General features: G+C 39.2%; 1 protein-coding gene across 1 annotated transcript in view; it reads left to right on the top strand.

Moving 5' to 3' along the window:
• Positions 1-20,059, top strand: part of LOC108966595 (titin) — a 358,580-nt gene that overhangs the window by 131,224 nt on the left and 207,297 nt on the right. Inside the window, exon 3 of the mRNA XM_018929587.1 lies at positions 16,737-16,768. The gene's annotated coding sequence lies outside the window, so the exon portion shown is untranslated. The remainder of the gene's footprint in view (positions 1-16,736; positions 16,769-20,059) is intronic.

Below are 20,059 nucleotides of genomic sequence, written 5' to 3'. Positions count from 1 at the left end.
CCATATTGTAGAGCACACCATTTTCTAAAAATGTTATCTCAGGGGAATTCTTCAATTGAGAAGAATGTTTTCCCTCTCAGGGATATATTTTTTATCCATAAGTTCGACATTTTCCAAAAATTATATCTTAATAAGTTTTTTAATTCAGAGTAATTTTTTTTGCAGGCATATTTTTTCTCCGTATTTGGGTTAATTTTTGCTCAAAAACTCGATGTTGTATAGCATACAGTTTTTTCAATTCTGGGGCTTTATTTTCTTCTCGGGGGAAATAAATTGTATTTTTTTGCACACCCTAATATCATGCATTTATAATCAGTTTATTTTAATTTATTAAATTCTGTTTCGAAACCCTATTGGCTTAAGAGAATTTTCACAGTTTTTTACTTACATAAATATTTATACACATATGTAAGTATGTATTTGCTCATATTTTATGCATTATACAGAAAAATATGATTTTACATCGCTTCGTTGTTGCTTTGGCCGGCAATGAGCCCACACACAGCCAAATAAGTCAACACCCTAGGCGCTGCAAACTCCTTTATTTATTTACGACGCCTTCAAAATGTAATATTTCTATGCATAAATATATATTTATACCGTTATGTGAATAGAATTTTCTTAGTTCTTCTTTTTTTGCAGATGAAAATTCGTTTTTTGTTGTTTCTTCATTTTTTGAGCCAGCGCTTCGGCTTTAGGTTGTGCTGGCCAAACTAATTTCTTTAATGGACGTCATATTTCTTTGTGCTGTAGATAAATCTGAGTAGTATTGCACACACAACACACACACATACATCTGCATATGCATTTATTTAGTCATATTAATACATTTTTGTTTGCCTCTTAGAATTCGATTCTTTTTGTGTGTTTGCTGCAGTTTTGGCTTTCTTATGCTTGCAACAGCGAGCATTTCTTTGTCTGGCCTGTCATAACTGCTGTTGCCACCAACACATGTGGCATAAAATATCGGATTTGATATACATATTTGAACCTATAAACCCTAAAGGAAATTCATTTGCGCGATTAGTTGACTTAGATGTCTTTTTTGCTCTAAAAACACAACATTTTTGTCGAAATCAAAGAATAGACCAATGTTAGGTGTAAACAAAATTTGGGTTTAGAAAAGTGTTATTTAGTTGTTGTCTTGCAAACAGTTTCAAAAATCTACAATATTAACTAAAAATAGATTATGCTTTATCCGAGACTCAAACCATGCGTGAAAAGGAAACATTGGACAAAAATCGCACGAATACATAAAAAGTGAACCCCTTGAACTGCCTACGATGTTGTCACTATCAATCTACATACCTTGAGCATTTTTGATTTGGATCCTTATATAATTCTCTGCACATATTGAATAAATTCTAAATTGTTTTAGGCTTGAAACTTCGCTTAATGATTTACAGTATTGATCAAAGGCTGCCATATACCAAACCTGAAATTTATTTTACAACAACTATAAATGACTTTCCAGCAGGTTAAACTGCGAATCCACATATAGTACATGTGTTTCTTCTAATCTCCCTTAAACCTGCTTGCCTTCAAATTGGCGCTTGTTGTAGGTCTCGCCTGCCGACTGCCGCATATCCTGCATTCGCCGGTTTGCGGCAGGACATGTCTGCCATTGTCGCTGCCAAATAAAAACTTAATTCAAACTTTTAATATTTTCAAAAATTGTTCGTTTCTTTGGCTCGTATTACGTTGGCGGTTTTGGTGTCAGTTGCCAAATTTAGAGACACCAGATTTATTTTTAATGTTTGATTGCGACTTCTATTAAATTAATGTTTATGGTGAAGTTTCTGTGTTTAGCGTGTAGGATTAGAATTATGATTTTGTAACAGTAAAGTGTATGATAATGATAACTGGAGTTTAATGACCATTTCGGTATAGTTAAGAGGTCGATAACCGGAATGTGATGCGACTAGCGAACCCTAAGTTTTTTGTTTAATAATTTTTGTCCCTACATAAAGTATATAATACGTATGGTTTACTAAAAATATTGTTATTAATCAGAAACTACTATTTCGTTTACGATACTGCTTCGACGCAAATGAAGTTAAGCTGYGAAATATTATATAGATAATGTTGCATACTATTTGACGCATTCACTTTTGGTTATCGAAGTCGCACACACATCGCACCTACTTTTTTTCTCTTAGCTTTTAAAACTATAGGTATTTGACAAAACTACTTAAAACACTTTTTCGGACTTCCGTTATGTATATACATAGTTCAAGAACAAATATCTTCGTATTCTTGGGAATGGGTCGGTCTGGGCCGAGAACACAAAACATCGCCATTGACTACTATTATTTGTGAGGTTATGTCTGTTGTGTATTCCAAGTGAAGACAGGTCGCTCTACACATGGAAATAGTCAACACCCAATACAATTTACATTAGATGTGTGGACACCTTTGCTTCCATTGTCCATCAATGTGTCTCCAATTGAAAACATTTTTGCTGGAGCATCATCTTCCATGCGAATGATATGGCCTAATCAGCGTATTTGTTGGACTTTTATACGTTTAATTAAATCCATACCGCCGTAGAACTTATAGAACTCGTGGTTCCCTCTTCTTCCATATCCATCGCTTCCACGGGCGGTTCCAAAGGTCTTGCGGGGACAGATCTTTTTAATAATCCAAGTGTTTTCTCATCACGGCTCGTCATCGTCCATGTGTCTGCCCCTATAACAGGACGTTAATAATAAGAGTTTTAGAGAATAAGTTTTGTTCACCGAGAGAAGGTTCTCGTACTCAATTGCCTACAGCAAAAGTAATTCTTCGCTTTATCTCCAGGCTTTGATTATTGATAAAATTTATGCTGGCTTCGAGATAAACTTCTTTACTTTTTCAAATGTATAGCTGCCAAGAATGACATACATAATTCCCAAGAACCGATTAATTTTTGAGTGCGGCATCCAGACATATTGTCTTCTCTACTTCATCAAAAGAACAACTTTTTTTGCTTCTTTTTCTTGAAGGGTAAAGACTGCGCTGACAACTCTGTTGTTAAGGTCCAGGGCTGTTGATGTAAGTCTTATCTATATCATATGAATACTCTGATAGCATTAGAGTTTTAGAGTAGACAGTGCAACTGCCGTTTCGAAAACAACAATAAGTGCTACAAAACGATTTAAAAGTAAATGATACCTTGAACATCATATTTTCCAAACTAATGGGATTAAACTTGTGTAAGCATTAATAATTTTTCTGCTTAAAAGCAAACATATAATAATAAGACGTGGTAAAGTTCTATTAACAAATTTCTAAATAATTTTACTATGAGCATTACTAAATAATAATTTATATAATTTCATTGAGGTACCTACAACTCCTATATAATAGATCAAAAGTTTCTTACAACTGGACACGGTGTTTTGAGTCTGCCACAAATTTGCTGGGACAGCCAATATCAGTTTCGGCAATGTCTTTTGGTTCTCCGCAGATCCGATTGCCGCGATGTTTCAGCATCCTCTAAACCTCCGACGTATAATTTTGGCAACTAGCGTAGGACAAAGTTTTTTTAGTTTTACAGACAGAAAAGTGACCAGCAGGAATCCTTAAGATTTAGCAAGAATAACTTTGCTAAGAGCAAGTAGTTCAGTAGATATCCTATGTTCTACTTTAGACCGAACGATCTAGCAATCACACAGGATGTTGTCGTCGATCTGGTAAGCGCACGCCAGGTCTATTGGTTCAATGCTAGAACGCAAGACACCAAAGAAGATCTAACTCGTGCCCATTTCGATGTGAGCGGGTTACTTCTAGCTCATCGGCTTTGCAGTTTTCAGCGATTCCATTATGACCAAGCACTCAAACGAGTCTGGTGAAGTAGCTTAATACTATTTTCATTACCCTAAAGCTAAGACTGACGGAGAGCTTCTTATTGAAAACTCTCTAGCCAACTTTCCCTCCTAGCTTCCATTCATCCGTAGAAGAACTTACTGTGACTCTTCTCTACCAGTCCTGAAATCTCTAATTGGTATGTGAGCAGAGAAAAAATCGTTCGTGTGGCCTGTGGGACGCTGTGATCCAAGTTTTCAGATACACAGTTGAAGGAGGAGAATCTCGGAGTGTTCTTTTACGGATCGCTTCATATACATAGCTTCCCTGAGCCTTACTGCACACTTCGCAAGAATACTCCTGTCGGCAATGTCCATGGGGGCTATCTGTAAAATAAACGGGGCATGTACATAACAAAGAAATTGAGTTTAAGCTAAATTTCTTTCGATATAGAAACTTTTTTGAGCAACAAATAACAAATATTTAAACAATTTTTTAATAAATAATTAATTTTTAAATTATAAAAAATTATAATCTAAAAAAGGAACAAAAAAATATTGTGGCCAGTTCTAAAATTTGTATATATTTTTATTATTATTTGCATTCTTCAGTAGCTGACAAACCTGAAGGAGCCATTGTAGCAGCAAGTAGTATAAATAACAAAAACAATTTGCTTTGAAAACTCAACAATTTTTACAACCTTTTGATTATGTTTATTTATTTGCAAGCCATTTTACACTTCAACTTAATAAAACAAAGCAAAAGCGCTATAAGTTTAAAGTGCTATTACTTAGCAGCACGAGTGTACCATGGACGTGTGAATGTGTGTGTGAGTGTGTGTGAGTGTGTATGTGTGTGGCCATGCTTGGTGGGCTCAGCAACGCCAACGCCAGTCATTGCCAGTGCCACCGACGCATTGGCGCTGTTTATGCAACAGCAAACCACAACAACAAGCATGACAACAACAACAACAATAAACAGTACAACAACAACAATTGCAACGTAACGTTTGCATTTCGCAAATGAAACTGAAATGTAAACAGACGGAAAATGCACTCAAAGCAAACAAAAAATCATCTTAACAAAGTACAAGTGGAACTACAACAACAGCAACAACAAAATCTATACGAAACAATTTGAATGGAGAAGACATGAAATGCCAAGTGGTAAAAATTATTATGGAAGAGAGAATTTTTAAGAGGCACTCAAGGTAGACAAACCCGGGGTGATGTCCGGAGGGGGGTGGCCGATGCAACGAAGACTCCATCTGCAGCTGGAGTGAAGATGCAAATGCACAGATGAAAGCAAGATTTGCAGCCGAGTGGTAGTTGTTGTTTGTGTGCAACATTGCTGCAGACGTGAAGCAGACGCTGACGAATGACAACAACAACAAAAAGGGCAACAACAACAATACACATTTGCAGATAAAGTTGAAGCAATTGAAGCTGCAGATAATACAACTGATGAGGACGATGATGTGCTGGCTGTCAAGTCAAAGTCAAGAGCGGAAGAGTTGCTTGCTGCCTGCTGCCGGCTTGCAACAACGGTAGCAACCAGCAATCAGAGTGCAATATCAATCTGCAACAACAACAACGGCAGCTAAGAATGCCATTACTGTAATGCAGGCTCTCCAAAATAAATGACAACATCATCACAGCTGTCGGCAACGTCTTATATTGGCATCATCCGCCGCCACAGGCGAACGTCGGCCGACTTGACGGGCGAGTTGCGGCAAGTGGCAGCCGCTATATGCATACGAGTATCGGCCATGCAGCAGCCGCCTGCCTAGTAGCCATTTAGTCAATACAACCGACAATCATCGTCAACATCTCGGGCTGTCAACGGCGGCGTTTGCAACAGCCAGCGGACCGGTTGTCTGCCATGAGGATCGGCCCTATAGTAAGTAGCGAAAACGGCAGTAAACACCTCAAGACAGCAGCAGTCAACACAGGCTACAGAGCTGAGGTGTGCGGTGCGGTGGCTAACGGCATTTTCGAGTGCTCAGCATTTAAGTAATACGGCCAATAAATGTCGCTCACTCGCTCATTCGTGCTTGCAACATGCATACCATGGATGACTGTTGCCGACTGTTGATTGCATGAAGGACATTGTTGTTGTTGCTGTTAGGGTTATGTGTTTTGCATTTGTTGTTGTTCACCGATTTGTTGTCGGCCTGCTGACGTCCGCTGTCGATGTGTTTATGTCTTCACAAATTGAGGGCGAGCAGCAGCAGTAGTAGGCCACTCAGCATTTTTTCCCTCTTCAGCCTTGTAGTGTGAATAGTCATAAGCAGTACAAGTGAGAATTTTAGTTTCCAAAGCAATGCAATTTCGTTAAATACATTGCCTTTTGAGGTTAGTTTGAGTTAGAATGGTTAAACCATCAGAGAAAGTCTCAGATTGTGATGCGGTAGGGATATAATGCTCTCTAAAAGCTGTAAGTTGATCAAGTTTAGAAGTCTCGATGACCTTCGTCTGTCAATTCATGGGTTCAATTAGCTGTATCTCGGGGGCTTGGCAATGGCTCGAATACCAGATACTATTAGGACAACTCAATTTATATGTAAGTTATTGCTAGCACGAATAGACGAACGGGCGGATGGAAAGATGGACTGATTGATGGGTGGACTTGTCCGAAACGTACGGTGATAAATGGGCGGAGAGGCGATCACAAGAATGAACCAACGGAAGGATGGATTGACTGAAGAACGAACGAACGAACAGAAATACTAATGGAAGGACTGAGTTACACAAAAAATTCATTCATGGATGGATAGACGGACTTATCAAAAATGTACAGTGTCAATAGGACGGTTAAACGGATATGATAACCAACGAACGGAAGGTTGGATTGATTGAAGGACGGACGAACAGACAGGAAGGATGGATTTATCCGAAACAGTCGGTGATGGATGGATGGATGGATGGATGGATAGACGTATGGAAGGACGGACGAGCAAACAAATGATTGGATGGACGGACTTATGCGGTGATAGACGGGCGGATAAACGGATGTAAGAACCAACGAACGGAAGGTTGGATTGAGTTAAGGATGGACGAGGAGACAGATAAACAAGTGGAACTAAGAACTTATCTGAAATAATCGGTGATGGACGGATGGATGTTCGGACGCAATGACGAACAAACAGAAGGATGGATTGACTGAAGGATGAACGAACGGACTGACAGACGAGTAGAAGAATGGGCTTATGCGAAACATACGGTGTCGAACGGAAGGACGGATATACGGACAGAGAGACATGTTTTTATCACTTTCAAGGTTTAAATACAAACAAACATTACATTCTACATCAAAAGATTTTAACAAAACGTATGAACTGAGACTCTTAACTTAGTAAGAAACTAGAATTTTGAGTTCATCCGTGTGGTAATATATTTATTGGTGCATTAAAATTATCCATTGTTACTGTAGTAAATACTCAATAAAGAAATGTCATAAATTTCTTAACTTAACCATAAATCGAAAGTTCGGATAGAAAATTATTGTTTTAAGACTGGTATTAACGCCCTTCTGTGGTTCTCGAAACTCGCGTTACTGAAAATGATAGTACCTGACTAGTTCAGGGACTATGTGTATATATAGAAACTTTAAAGAAAACAGGAGGCACAAGAACTACAATCTGCACGTTCCAAAAACTACCAACGGCTTAAGTTCAAAGCCAAGTAGAAGTAGTTTTTTTTTCGAAACGAAAGCGAACAAAGAGAATAAGACAGATTGACAAGTATCTTAGTTCATATCGATATTAATTCGGTTATTGTTGATGAAGATGCAGAAAATGGAATAAATTTTTAGGTACATAGTTGTCTAGTTGATCAAAAAGAGATGAACCGATAAAAATCTGAGTTCATTCCAATAACATACATAGCTTCGACTGTCATAAAAGAAATAACAGACCTTGGCTGGATAAGAACAGTGTCCATTACAGTAACAAAGAACCGGCTGTTGTGGTAACTCTCTGTTAGATCTTGGGACGTCGCGATGATGAAACTGCTGATAGAGAACAGGAATATCGGAGCTGAATCGCAAATAGTTAAGATGAGAACATCTGGCAAAATCTGACAAAACTGATGCATTTTAAATAAATTTAGAGCAATATAAAATGAAAGCAAAATGAGGCATAGTTTCAGACGAGTTTCCACGCTTGATGGGTCTATGACCTAAAGCTGTCGATATTTTTTCAACTTTCATTAGATGTGACAAAGCTCGGACATTCCTGAATATAATGGAAGTTCACACTCGCGTTGAGGTGAAGGTTCTTATGAAATGTCTTCCGCTCCAAACTGTCCCTACTACATATAGGTTGGACATAATTGAGAAGGAGTTTCGGTCTTCAGAAGGGATTAGTCATCAGAAACTTTAAAATTTGACTTAAATGCAGTCTCAAGTACCTACCATTAAAACGGTGCATTCTCTCATTTTTAATAAATAATTTTCCAATGACACTTGAATGCATCTAACAATGACACAAGTGTCCTTGCAATTTTCTACATCATTTATTGCCGCTGCTCTTCGCTCTTCAAGCCGAGTAAATAAAATCATATGTGAATTGGCACCCTTACCAAAGTTCGACAATTCCCATATCACATGACGTTTGGCAAATACACATATGCATTGAAATTTGTCTATGTGTGCGTATGTATATAGTGGCTAGATGAAAGACAATTGAATTGCCTGTTTTTACTCGCAATTAAACTTGAAAAAATACAACAATGCGCCATAAGGTGGATCAAACATCCACCGGTCCGAAAATATGAGAGTGGCATTGATTTATATTTGACAACAACAATACGTAATTATGGCACATGTAAACAGCGCGATTAAATATGCCAACTGATGCAACAACCCAAGAGTTGCACAAATAGCGTGCCAGCCCAAGCGACGACAGGAGCGGAATGGGACGCGGCGATCTATAATATTTTTTTTTCCTTGCAGGTAATAAAAACTGCAAGCAACGGCGGCAGTAACAGCTGTGCTAGGGTGAATTGCATGCGCACCCTTTATGCAACATCCCTCTGCGCGCGCTGCCTCGTTAGCCGCTTGGCTTCCACGTTGATTGCCTGAATGCTCAGGCGGCTGGCTGGCTGGCTCTCAAGCGCCGCTGGACCGCACAGCTTGGTTGCCTATTTGCACGCTTGCAATTGTCGAGTGGCACTTTGACGCTTTGTTCATATTCATCTCGAAATAATTACTTTTTGAATAACATTCAGTGCGCGCGCAAGGGGGTTAGCAGGCGGTCGCTTGCGTTGTGTAATCAGTGAAAATGAAAAATTGCCTACCCAATCCAGACCTCGCCGACTTCTACGCCCGCTTTGTTGTTTCTCTTTTGCTTTTATTCCATTAGTTGGTTCTGGGTTTGAGGGCGTTGGTTGCATGCCGCACGGGCTTGTTACGCCCGCTCACATATGTTGACTTCGCTTTGCTGGCGCTGCAAAAAAGTGAAATTTCAATTTTGAAATTCAGCCAAACATCAGGTTAAATCTTCTATGCAAATGGCAAATTAAAAATATGCACAAACTTAAGCACACATACACAGCCGCACACTTGTTACGGTGACTGTGTGCGTTTGTCGCATGTCAACATTTTTATATGGCATGTGCACCACCGCCACCGTCGTCGCCGTCACCCTTGGTGCGTAGAGTCAACATGCAAATAAATGCGTGTTGCATGAACCCTTTTGTGTTGTGCTCAGTGTTGGGTTTGAGCCGCAGCAACAATAACAAATGTGGCGATGCAGTTGCGTGGCGTATTTGCGTTGGCGAGCTCGACGAAGCGCTGTTGAAGGCAGTGGCAGGTTGGTGAAGATTGCTGGGGATCTGCTTTTTGATTTTAAAAATGCCAGTAAAGCTCGTCAGATCATTATCTCTCCTAACATAACGGTCTAATTACTTTTGGGCACAATGTAGGTATATATGTATATATATTTTGTTTTCTGRAAGCTCAAGAATTAAAGCTTAGACGTTTGACATACAAAAGTACATATATGGAACCAAAAACATAAAAAAAGAAATGAGATCTCAAACTTATTAGGAGCTCCAATATGCGCCATCGGTCGAGCGTTCTTTAAGGCCCTTTCAATATGAAGAAGGATACCCACAGAACAGGCTGTATGCAGAAGGACTCCGTCCAGCAATGACACTTTGGAAAGTAAAAGCTTTCAAGGACAGATCTGCATACAGGTTTTCAGCTCGATGTCCTACTCTGTTCAGCTTAAAACTAATTTTCCTATGTTCATAGAATTAATCGACAAAAAGAACACTAAATTCAGAGATTTAGGATCCAATTTCCTTTAATGCCAAAGTCAAAATTCTTAATATAGATATATTCTTAATATAAATATATGAGTATTCACCACAAAAAGCTACTGAGCTTCCTGAGCTCGCGTCCGCATCAATAGTAACAAAGCTGGCTTTATTTCGACGGACATCCGCCTCTAGTCTAGTATCGCTGGAGGTGGCTCCACCTTATGACTGTGCGGCATGTAGGCCAAGACTACCCAGAGTTCTCAGGTTTCGTCCTTGAACCTACCAGTCACAAAGTACTTGGAACGCATTTAGTAGGTTTCGGTTCAGCAGACTAGCTTTGATTCTTCCAGTACTGTTGACCATCTGCAGCTTATGACTCTTCAGCTCAGCCACGACTCTGCGAATACGATTGCATCGGTTCCATTTTTTCTGAAGCGAAATAAAGGATTGGTGGATGCTGCTGCCTTCACGCACTGCGGATTAATCTGGTGGATCTTCGACGTTCAGACTTTTCTTCAGAAGTGCGAATTCCGCACTTGTAAGATTCTCGACACGAGCCTTCTCGGATAACCATTCGAAGGGGACGAGTCTACATTCATGCCTGCTACGGCCTCTGTTTCCTTCTTTCCTGTCCCTCCAGGAGACTGTGGAAGAGTCTTTAGAATTTTCTATAGGAGTGCGAGTTCTGCAATTGCTAGATTTCCGACACGAACCTCCTCGAATAGCTGGTCGAATGGTATGAGTCCTAATTCATGCCCATTTCGCCCCTCTTTCATTCATTCTTTTCTGTCGTTCCTGTGGGAATATCCGCCGAAGGCATTAGTCTCTTAGAACTCAGAACTTTTTGTCGATGTAGACGGAACTATCTGATAAACTAACTGTGTAAAAGTTAGGTCAAATTTACGATCAGCACAACTTAACCTAGCAATTTTTTATAAACCGAAACTAATGTCCTCTTGTTTGTCTTCTTCATTGCAAAGAAGGGAAAAGGCAGCGGCGCTCTCACTTACCCATCAAAGCAAAAAAAAAAAAAAACTCCGCCATACATCTCCTTTTGACAACTACGCCACTGCGCTACTTCGCAATCCCCCGCTCACCATCTTGCAACAGTGTCAACGTCATCACCATTACCAACATTTTTGTAATATTCGCCCTCATTGGCATACTTACACCATATCCAGCAACTACCACATCTTTCCACCCGCAGCTTTAAAGCCCTTGCCGTGCTCATCATCAGCATCAGCGCCCAGCGTCAACATTCTCATCAGCGGCTAAGCAAATATTTGCATAATGTCCGCAATGTGCAACCATATTAATTGCGGCCTACGCGTATGACAGTCGCACTGCAACATTCACATGATAAAAAATAACAACAACAATGTGGCAGTTGTGCAGTCAGCGCTAAGCATACGCATTGGTCTCCACTCCGCTTGCTGCGCTCACTTGACAACTCCGCTCTCCTCGCCGCCGGTTTTGTTATGCCATTTTAAATACTAACACAATATACAATTTAATATTTCAGTTATTTATTATTCTTTTCATTTACTCATAAACTCTTTTAGTGCTTTTTACCCTTCAACCCAACTGTCAAAGTGTTCGCGCCACAAATGACGCGTTGCAAACGGTGAAAAAACGGCAAAGTGTATTTAAATTCAAAAAACAGTTGCGGTTATTGCTTTGCGCCATCACCACACTTGTTTCCACTATTTTCTCAAATGTTTACATACGGCACTTTAAACATTTTGGGTGCCCTTAAAAATTGCGACATATTGGCTTCGAATTAAGTCGCTTAATCAAATTACACTTTGCGGCAAGATTGATTGGCTAGTTGCGTTATAATTAAGCAGCCGAAGTGGTGGTTCCAAAACTAGCTGATTTGCATATGCAATTTGATTAAAAAACACTGAGTGGGTGGGCTATGGAGGTCACAAAACTACTAGTATTTTGCTCTAAAAGTTAGATTGCTGTAAAATGTGGTTTAGAGTATAGAAAAATCAAGCTTGCTGACTTCCGATGTTTTGATCAAATCACACATAAAATTACCACCAAAATTTCAACGTATTCTTCAATGAAGATGATCGATCCCGGATCCCTTTACTTCATTGAAGATGCGTAAAATGGCTACGAGCTCTCAAGCCTATGACATTCCAACGCCGTAATGACAGATCCAGCAACTCTTCCTATGGGGAGTCATACGAATAAATGCAAACAAACTTAATTAACCGAATGTGGTTAGACGCGCATTCACCGGGATGAATGCCAGGACTCGGCGACGGAGTCTCCCCGCCACCACGAATCTCGTATCGAATTTGCGCTCCTTTGTCTGGCCACTGTAGTTAGTACCAAAAGCACCTACTCGTCTCGTCCATTACACTTCTTGGACAGCGGTTAATTCAGTTAATTTTACGATGTCATCAACCAACTGGACAGCGGTACCTTTTCCAATTAAGAACCGAATATTTCAGGTGAATGCCCTTAAATCGTAATCTTTAATGCGTTTACCATGGTCGCCATTTAAATGGGGTCTTTCATCCGAAGCTGTTTTTATCTTTTCATTGAGGATGAATTTCATAGGGGAATGGTGGGGACGCTCACCAAAGACAGCAATGTTATTTGAAAAATAGAACCCTTGGATCTTGTCGTCAGTTGTATTGCTACGATGTATGTTCTAAGGCTCAGGGAAGCTGAGTCTATGAAGCGGTCCGCAAAAGGACACGCCGAAATTCTTTCTTTATTCAAATGTCTTCCTGAATACTTGGATCACAGCGTCGCAGAGCCCACTCGCTTTATCGCAAGGAATATGTGGATGAGGATAATTCATTGAGTTCTGCCAAGTTGACAGTGCTTGGCCACATAAAAAATCAGTGTTCATTCCGATTACTTAGACCTGATTTTCGGAGAGATCCATCGCTGTCCACCTCCATCAGAATGGAATAGAGTTAGAGTTCCATTGACATGTTGCGTTCTAGCACTGGAGCAGTGTACTTCATGCACGCTTAGCAGGCGCTGATCGACGATCCGCTCTTCTTCGACTGCGACCTTTTTTTCCTTTTGTTCTAGATAGAACGCAGGATATCTACGGAATTACTTGAGAAGGAAATACTTAGAGCAGTTCGTCTGGGTTCGTTAGGATTCTTACTGAACACTTGGCGATCTTAGCTGTCATAGTGAGATCTCTGCTAGGATTGTCCTCTTTACATTAATTTATATGTATGCTCTGCTAAGCCGGTAAATTATGTACATACATTATCTTAGCACTTTGAATACTTTGAAGAAAAATCTATTAGACTTGGCTGTGTTATCATAAACTCAAACTCGAAAACTCCAGGAGGTTAAGAAAAAAAGAAGTGGGGCAAGGTAAGAAGATTATTGTGAAAATGGATAGAGAGAGTGAAGAAGAGGACAAAAGTCTGGTCTTAACCATGCATATGAACTATGAAAATCAAGAAATGAAAACTGGGAAATAAGTGATACCCAGACAAACTCCATAAGTTTTCATAAAGTCAGCTTTATAGTTTCGCACGACCTGTTTACATACTTCCCACTTTGTTTAGCTTCATTTGGATATGTCTAACAAAAACAATTCAAAACATCATTTGAAATAGTTTTTGGCTTCGATTTTATTATTATTTTTTCCGTGAATTTTTTAATCCATCTTCCAATGCGCGCATCAAAATTAAACGAGCACAAAGAGTTTGTGTTGAACGAACACGCAAATCTCTTGTGACAACATAAATAACAAACACATGATTTAATAGTGGTGTGCACAGGATCAGCGCAGGATCACTAGGAAATTTACAACCGGGATTACAAGCAAAGCCGAGCGCTGTCTCAATAGTTGTGATTAAAGGAGAATACGCGTTTTCATGCATACACACAAACATAGAATATGGTATAAGTAAAAAGTGTGGTGAGGCAGCGCAGAGTGACAAAAGGAGTGCATAAAAGTAAAAATATAAAATAATAATAACGGCACCCCGACAATGTGGCACTCGAATAAAGTGATGATACACATGCAATAACAACACACACACATACACTCAAAATGCGAATATTCCACAAAGCCAAGGAGGGGTGCAAGCGGCAGTAAGGCAGCGGCTCGTGTGATTAGCTCGACACGCTTGCGCTCGCCGCTCTCTTAGGCCGGAAATGGGCTGAGCCGTGTTATAGTTTGCGGAGCCTTCCACTTTTTTAAGTTATATGGCGTTGTTTATATGTGTGTATATGGGTTTTATGAGCGCATGATTTCGTTATAGTTTTTTCATCACAATTTCACTTTTTCCTGGATATACGTTGCGCGGATTTGGCACATTTCGATGCGCAATAAATTTAGTTTCCTTTCTTTTACATGATTATTTTTTTTTTTACCATTTTATGCTGTTTGTTGTTGATATCCAGCTGTTTTTTAATTAAGCATGTTGTGCAGGGTTGATTTGGAGGGGTGGCCTGCTGTTGAACAATGCCCGACAAGTAAATTACGTCGGATAACATGACCGAGTTGTGTCACTTGCGGACAGCAGGGGCACCAATTTCAATAAGGCGGGATATGAAGAGGGATGTAGGGTAGAATAGGGAGCATGCTTTGTCCGTGGTGATGATGGTATATATCAGTTGTGACGTGAAAGCGAAAAGATATTTTTATGAGGAGAACACATAAATGTTTTGGAGAGTATATAAAGAAGGATAAAATGTTTCAGTGGCAACTTTGATAGTGAGACAGCATTCACAGGTATTTTTGATATAACAGATATGTGCTTTAAGGCAAGATCACTACCTAAATGACTCAAAAACGGCTGCTTGGCTACTCAGTATATTAAAAATATTAGCAACAAATCGAAAAATATACATTTAGATGAGTCAGAAACACCCTCCATACTTCTTTCCACCATTCGAAATACTTGAATATTTCGAAAATCAGAATGAGATAGAACAACGTCTCGGTTTTGACGGCTACCTTAGAAACTATAAAATGTTTCTTGGATCGATATTGTGAGTTTGGGTATACTTGGGTCTCTACTTACCTCTCGTTTGTCTCTACAGTGATTTGAAACAAAACCGTTGGATATACATTAAACTGGGTTAGAAACACATCTCCACATTTGCTTGTACCATGCAGAAACAATAACAACTAACGGGCCTATAACCACCTATGTATCAATATATATCGATAACAGGAAAGCTTGTTCTTAAATGAACTGGCTCACTCAAGTGACTCCATGAGAATCTTAATCGAAAGATTTTACTTCTAACGAAAATCAGTATATTGTGTAAAAAGCAAAGATTGTCAATGAGGTCGAAGATTGCAACCACCAAACCCAGTTAGATGCTCGTTCGAAGAGTTAGAGTTTGGACTTTTTAAAATGATATGCCACAAGTTCATTAGCCTACTCTGTAAACCCTAATAACTAACCTAGATTATTCCACAATTTATCACTGCTTTTTATGAACCTCTTCAATGTCCGAACGCTCAACTCGCTCGCCAAGCGCTCCGCCGCAATGATTGATGATGTACAAAGTCGCACTAAGCCCACTTAAGCATGAAATACAAAACGCAAATAGTTCCGTTGCGCAAGAGTGCAGCCTCTAGCGTAGGTGGCGTACATGCAACACCAGCGAGATGACCATTTAGCAGTGATAGTATTTGCATGCCACATACACCAAGAACAACAGCTGAAGCGGCATGCAATCTATAACAGATTAACCGATGTATCATGCCAACAACAACAGCAAAGCTGAACAAGCCCATAAGTCCACAATTCGGCCTCAGAAATCCGAGACACGTACATAAGCCTTAACTTGCAACAAAACATTTCGGAGACAGTTGGGCAAGGCGAAATTATCCTGCGCGGCAGTGGAGCAGCAAGTATGCTTTTAACGGGTCTTGTAAGCAGTTATGTAAGTTCTCACACATGCACATATGTATGTGTGTATACATGCTCTTGCTTCGCATTCATTGCAACACTCATGATTATCCGACTATGTGTTTCGGTTTTGTGCGGCATGTCACTGCTTTATGTCAATGTTGCACATATACATATATGTTGTCTAATACCATTGTTGTTGTAACGTATATACATACATACATATATACATACATATGGCAAATAAATACATACATTTGTACATTTGAAGGAACTCATTATATCGATCTACTTACACGGCCTTAATGTCGGCTAGTATTCTGTGGCATGTTGCATATTAATGCTTGTGTCATTAGCTGGTCACTGCTACCACTACATATTACTATAACTAAGTGTTGTATGATTGCAATGACATTTATCTACTCGCCGACATAGTTGTTTCCCATGCGATCGGCCTTTGAGCCTTCGCCTTCGCATGCAAGTGCTTGTCCTGTCTTTTGCTTTGTCTTTCTGCTTGTTTTTGGGATTTTGTTTTTGATCTTAATGACCATTAAGTAAAATGTGTGACAATATTGATTAACTGTATGCCTCGTGTGGCACTTAAGCTGGGTGAGAATTCTGCCCAAGGTTCATTATTATTGATTAAGACTTGTTTGGCTAGCTACTATGCACACGCAGTCGCAAAATTATACACAAATAAATATATTATATGTAAATTATAGAAATGCATTTGTAATTAAATATTATTATTATAGTTAATTACTTTAATGGTTAAGTATATATTCTGAAGCAATCGAGTTTCAAACATTATTTTTTTTTCTTACAGTTATTGGGCACTTGAAAGCATCTAACACTAAGGTAAGTCCTGGCACTTTTAACCTTTAAACACTGTTGAACGTATTCTTGAAATGAAAATGAAACCGATTTCAAACAAAACTAGAATATGATGTTCTTTTGGTTGCGTCGAAGCTATAATACCCTATACAGATGCATTTTTTATACCATAAATGAGTATGAAAAGATCAAGATCTTGATTTAGAACGGTTCGTATGAAAGCTATATGATAAAGTGAGCCGATCTTGACAATTTCTTCGCAGAAGGCGCTATTGCCTTAAAGAATAATCCTTCCAAATTTTTTGAAGATAACTCGTCAAACGAAAAAGTTTTCCTTACACAAACTTGCTTTCGATTGATCACTTTGTATGATAGCTATTTGCTATAGTTATTCGAGACCAATAAAATGTTCGGATATTGCAGCATTGCCTTGAAGAATAATGTGTGCTAAATCTCGGGGGAATTTCATGTGTAATAAAAAAAAATTCATATAAGGGCTTGACTTTGATCGATCAGTTTTTATGGGAGCTATATGCTATGCTGATCCGATATCGCTGATTCCGCCAACTGATAATCTTCTTGAAGAGCTAAAAAATTTTGCAAAATTTCAGATCGATATCTCAAAAACTGAGGGACGAATACAGACGTACAGACGGAGATGGCTAAACTGACTCAGATCGTCGCGCTGATTATTTATACCATATACATATGTATATACTCGTACTTTATAGGGTGCCCGACGTTCCCGTCTGGATGTTACGAACTTTTTGGCGAGCTGAATGGCCCTGTGCATCTCATAAAAATCTACAATTAACATTGTCAAATCTTAGCTTGGGACTGATACTGCTTAGCTTGATTCAAGTCATCCTACCTACTCTCCATGAATCATTGCGGTTTCAAGATCTAGTCTAATGCTGCTTAATATTGATTTCTGAAGTTTTTTTATTATAACTTTTTAATTTTTTTTTGTTAACACACTTCATCGATCAATATTCTATTCACTGTGATTCAATTTTTTCATTAGTGGCGGGCTCAAATAGGATTATTACAGTTAAATGCACCCTATTGCATTAACGCCATTGTAACTGATATCGGTAGAATTCCAAAAAACTAAAATTTGTTCGTGGAAAATTTAGTACCGACAGGCAAAGGTTCTTTTGTTCATCATTTTTTGTATGGGTTTTTATATTTTCCTCCATTAAGGGAGCACAGTCAGGATTTTTTTCTGTATTCTCCTTCCGAAATTTTTCGCAGCTGTTAACCAAAAACTCCTTAAAATGCAACATCTCATTGATCGACGAAGCATTTCCAGCTTATCAAGCTTATCACAAATTTATTAATTTATCAGTACCAGCCACATCGCTGGGCATCCAAAGGTGTGTCTACGGAGGTATTTTAATCGCAGTCTGGCAAAAACCGGGCAGTAAAGGAAAAAGTGAAAAGATGATTCCATCTGACGTTCCTCCGTTTTGCTTTCCCAGAGCTCGTCCAACAAAATAATTAGTCCCACCGCGTGTAAGCCTATTGAAGTCTATTCAGAATATCTATAACTGTGGCGAAATTCACGCTAAGAGCCAGTAGATCGCATGACCTCTTACGGTTCACTCTGGGCCAGAAAAATCTCGCAACAATAGGCTCTAGTCGTTGGTGCTGAGCGCCATAAAAATCTAAGTTTGGAACACAAGAAAACTTCAAAAAATCAACTAGTTGCCAAACGGGATATGCAAGCTCCTTGGTTAAGAAGTTTCCCGCGCTTCCGCTTGAAGCTGTTGCCAATGAGGTCATGCACTATTTCACTGATTATGAGCTGAAGCAGGCGGCACTTCGCAGCAGTATATCTACCGCTTCTTTGCAGGCAGTCACCTCCACGTGAAAGACGGTACAGTGATTTGGAAGCCTGACTGCAGCTGGTGGAGAGCTTCTGAGGAGTACACCTCTTAGCCTGCTTCTTAACTTCGAATCATCCGTGAGCAGGCTCACTGCACCTTTTTTCCAAAAGCTTTGCTCGATTCTGCTCCAGTTTCGCGTTGCAGTGGTCTAGATTAAATAATGCAAACGAAGTAGTGGAGAATTTCAAATTTCATTTGTGTGTTACTCTCTATGGCTCCTAATATACACAGCTTTTTTGATGCCTTCCTCACTCTGTCCTCGATGTTTTGCTTTCTTTATAGGAAAGACCCACTGGTCTCAAAATAGAGCATCCGAACGAGGACAGAATTACATCAGGGATTTTGAATCTGGTAGTGAATAAAACTTTCTCAGTTTTAGTTGGATTTATGGTTAATGCATTTCCATTTGTCCATTTGGTTACCACATTAAGATAGATACCTTTGGGTGAGATCGTAAACGGTGCTTAGGAATTTCCTTTTACCAAAACAGCTACATCGTCCAACCACGCAGCAGTCTCGTTTCATTCGTTTGCTTCAGTTAAACTCTTCAAAATACTCCGAGAACTTTTATTTCGAGCTCTAACTCACATGAGAATAATTCCACTTACCCTGTTCTACTTCGAGACGCTCTTCTACAAAGTGATTGCCAGTAATTTGGCAACAAATCGTGCGCATTTTCTCACACATTTTCCTAACACACCGACAAATATTATTATTACATATGTAAGTGATTTTCGTTGTTAATCTGCCAAATATGTGACAAAAAAATATCATTAATTTGATACAGCAGGCGAAATGTCGCTACATAAATCGAAAATGTGCTCAATAACAGGCGAACGAGCAAGCACGGGAGTAAAAGGACACTTGAGAATATGAAAAATCGACACACATTAATACCCCGCATTATCGGCAGCGGCACAATGTGTACATAAACACAAAGTAGAGCGAAAGGATAAAAAGGACAACGCATATGTTTATAGGTAGGACACTTCAAATGCACACACGCAAACAAAATTTATGTCAAGGATGCTGGCAAATGTTTTTTCAATATTTTTTCAATCGAAGCGTTTATTAATCTGTAGCGGTTACGCTTGAGCAACTTGACAACGGTGAGGATGCGCAGCCTGTTGGTTCCATATCAATATCCGTAAATATTGTTTCGACTGTTTTTAATCGCTTGTCAAGCGCAGCCGTATTCGGAAGTCACACACTCTTCACATTCGTCACGGCTAATTTGCAGTGACAATAAAAAAATACAACAAAAAGAGGCAGACAACATATATTGCAACATACCGACATTATTCTAATTAACAATAGTGCTGCTTTGTTGTTTTGTTTTTTCCACGAGTCGAAAGGTGTGCGAACCAGCGGGTCCTATATATATGTATATACATATATATTGTTTTTTTTTTTTTTTTTTTTTTTT

This window comes from Bactrocera latifrons, unplaced genomic scaffold, assembly GCF_001853355.1.
Source record: "Bactrocera latifrons isolate USDA-ARS-PBARC rearing strain unplaced genomic scaffold, ASM185335v1 scaffold_165, whole genome shotgun sequence".
Lineage (NCBI taxonomy): Eukaryota > Metazoa > Arthropoda > Insecta > Diptera > Tephritidae > Bactrocera > Bactrocera latifrons.
The sequence above is the reverse complement of the archived record's forward strand: the minus strand, read 5'-3'. Positions and strand labels throughout refer to the sequence as shown.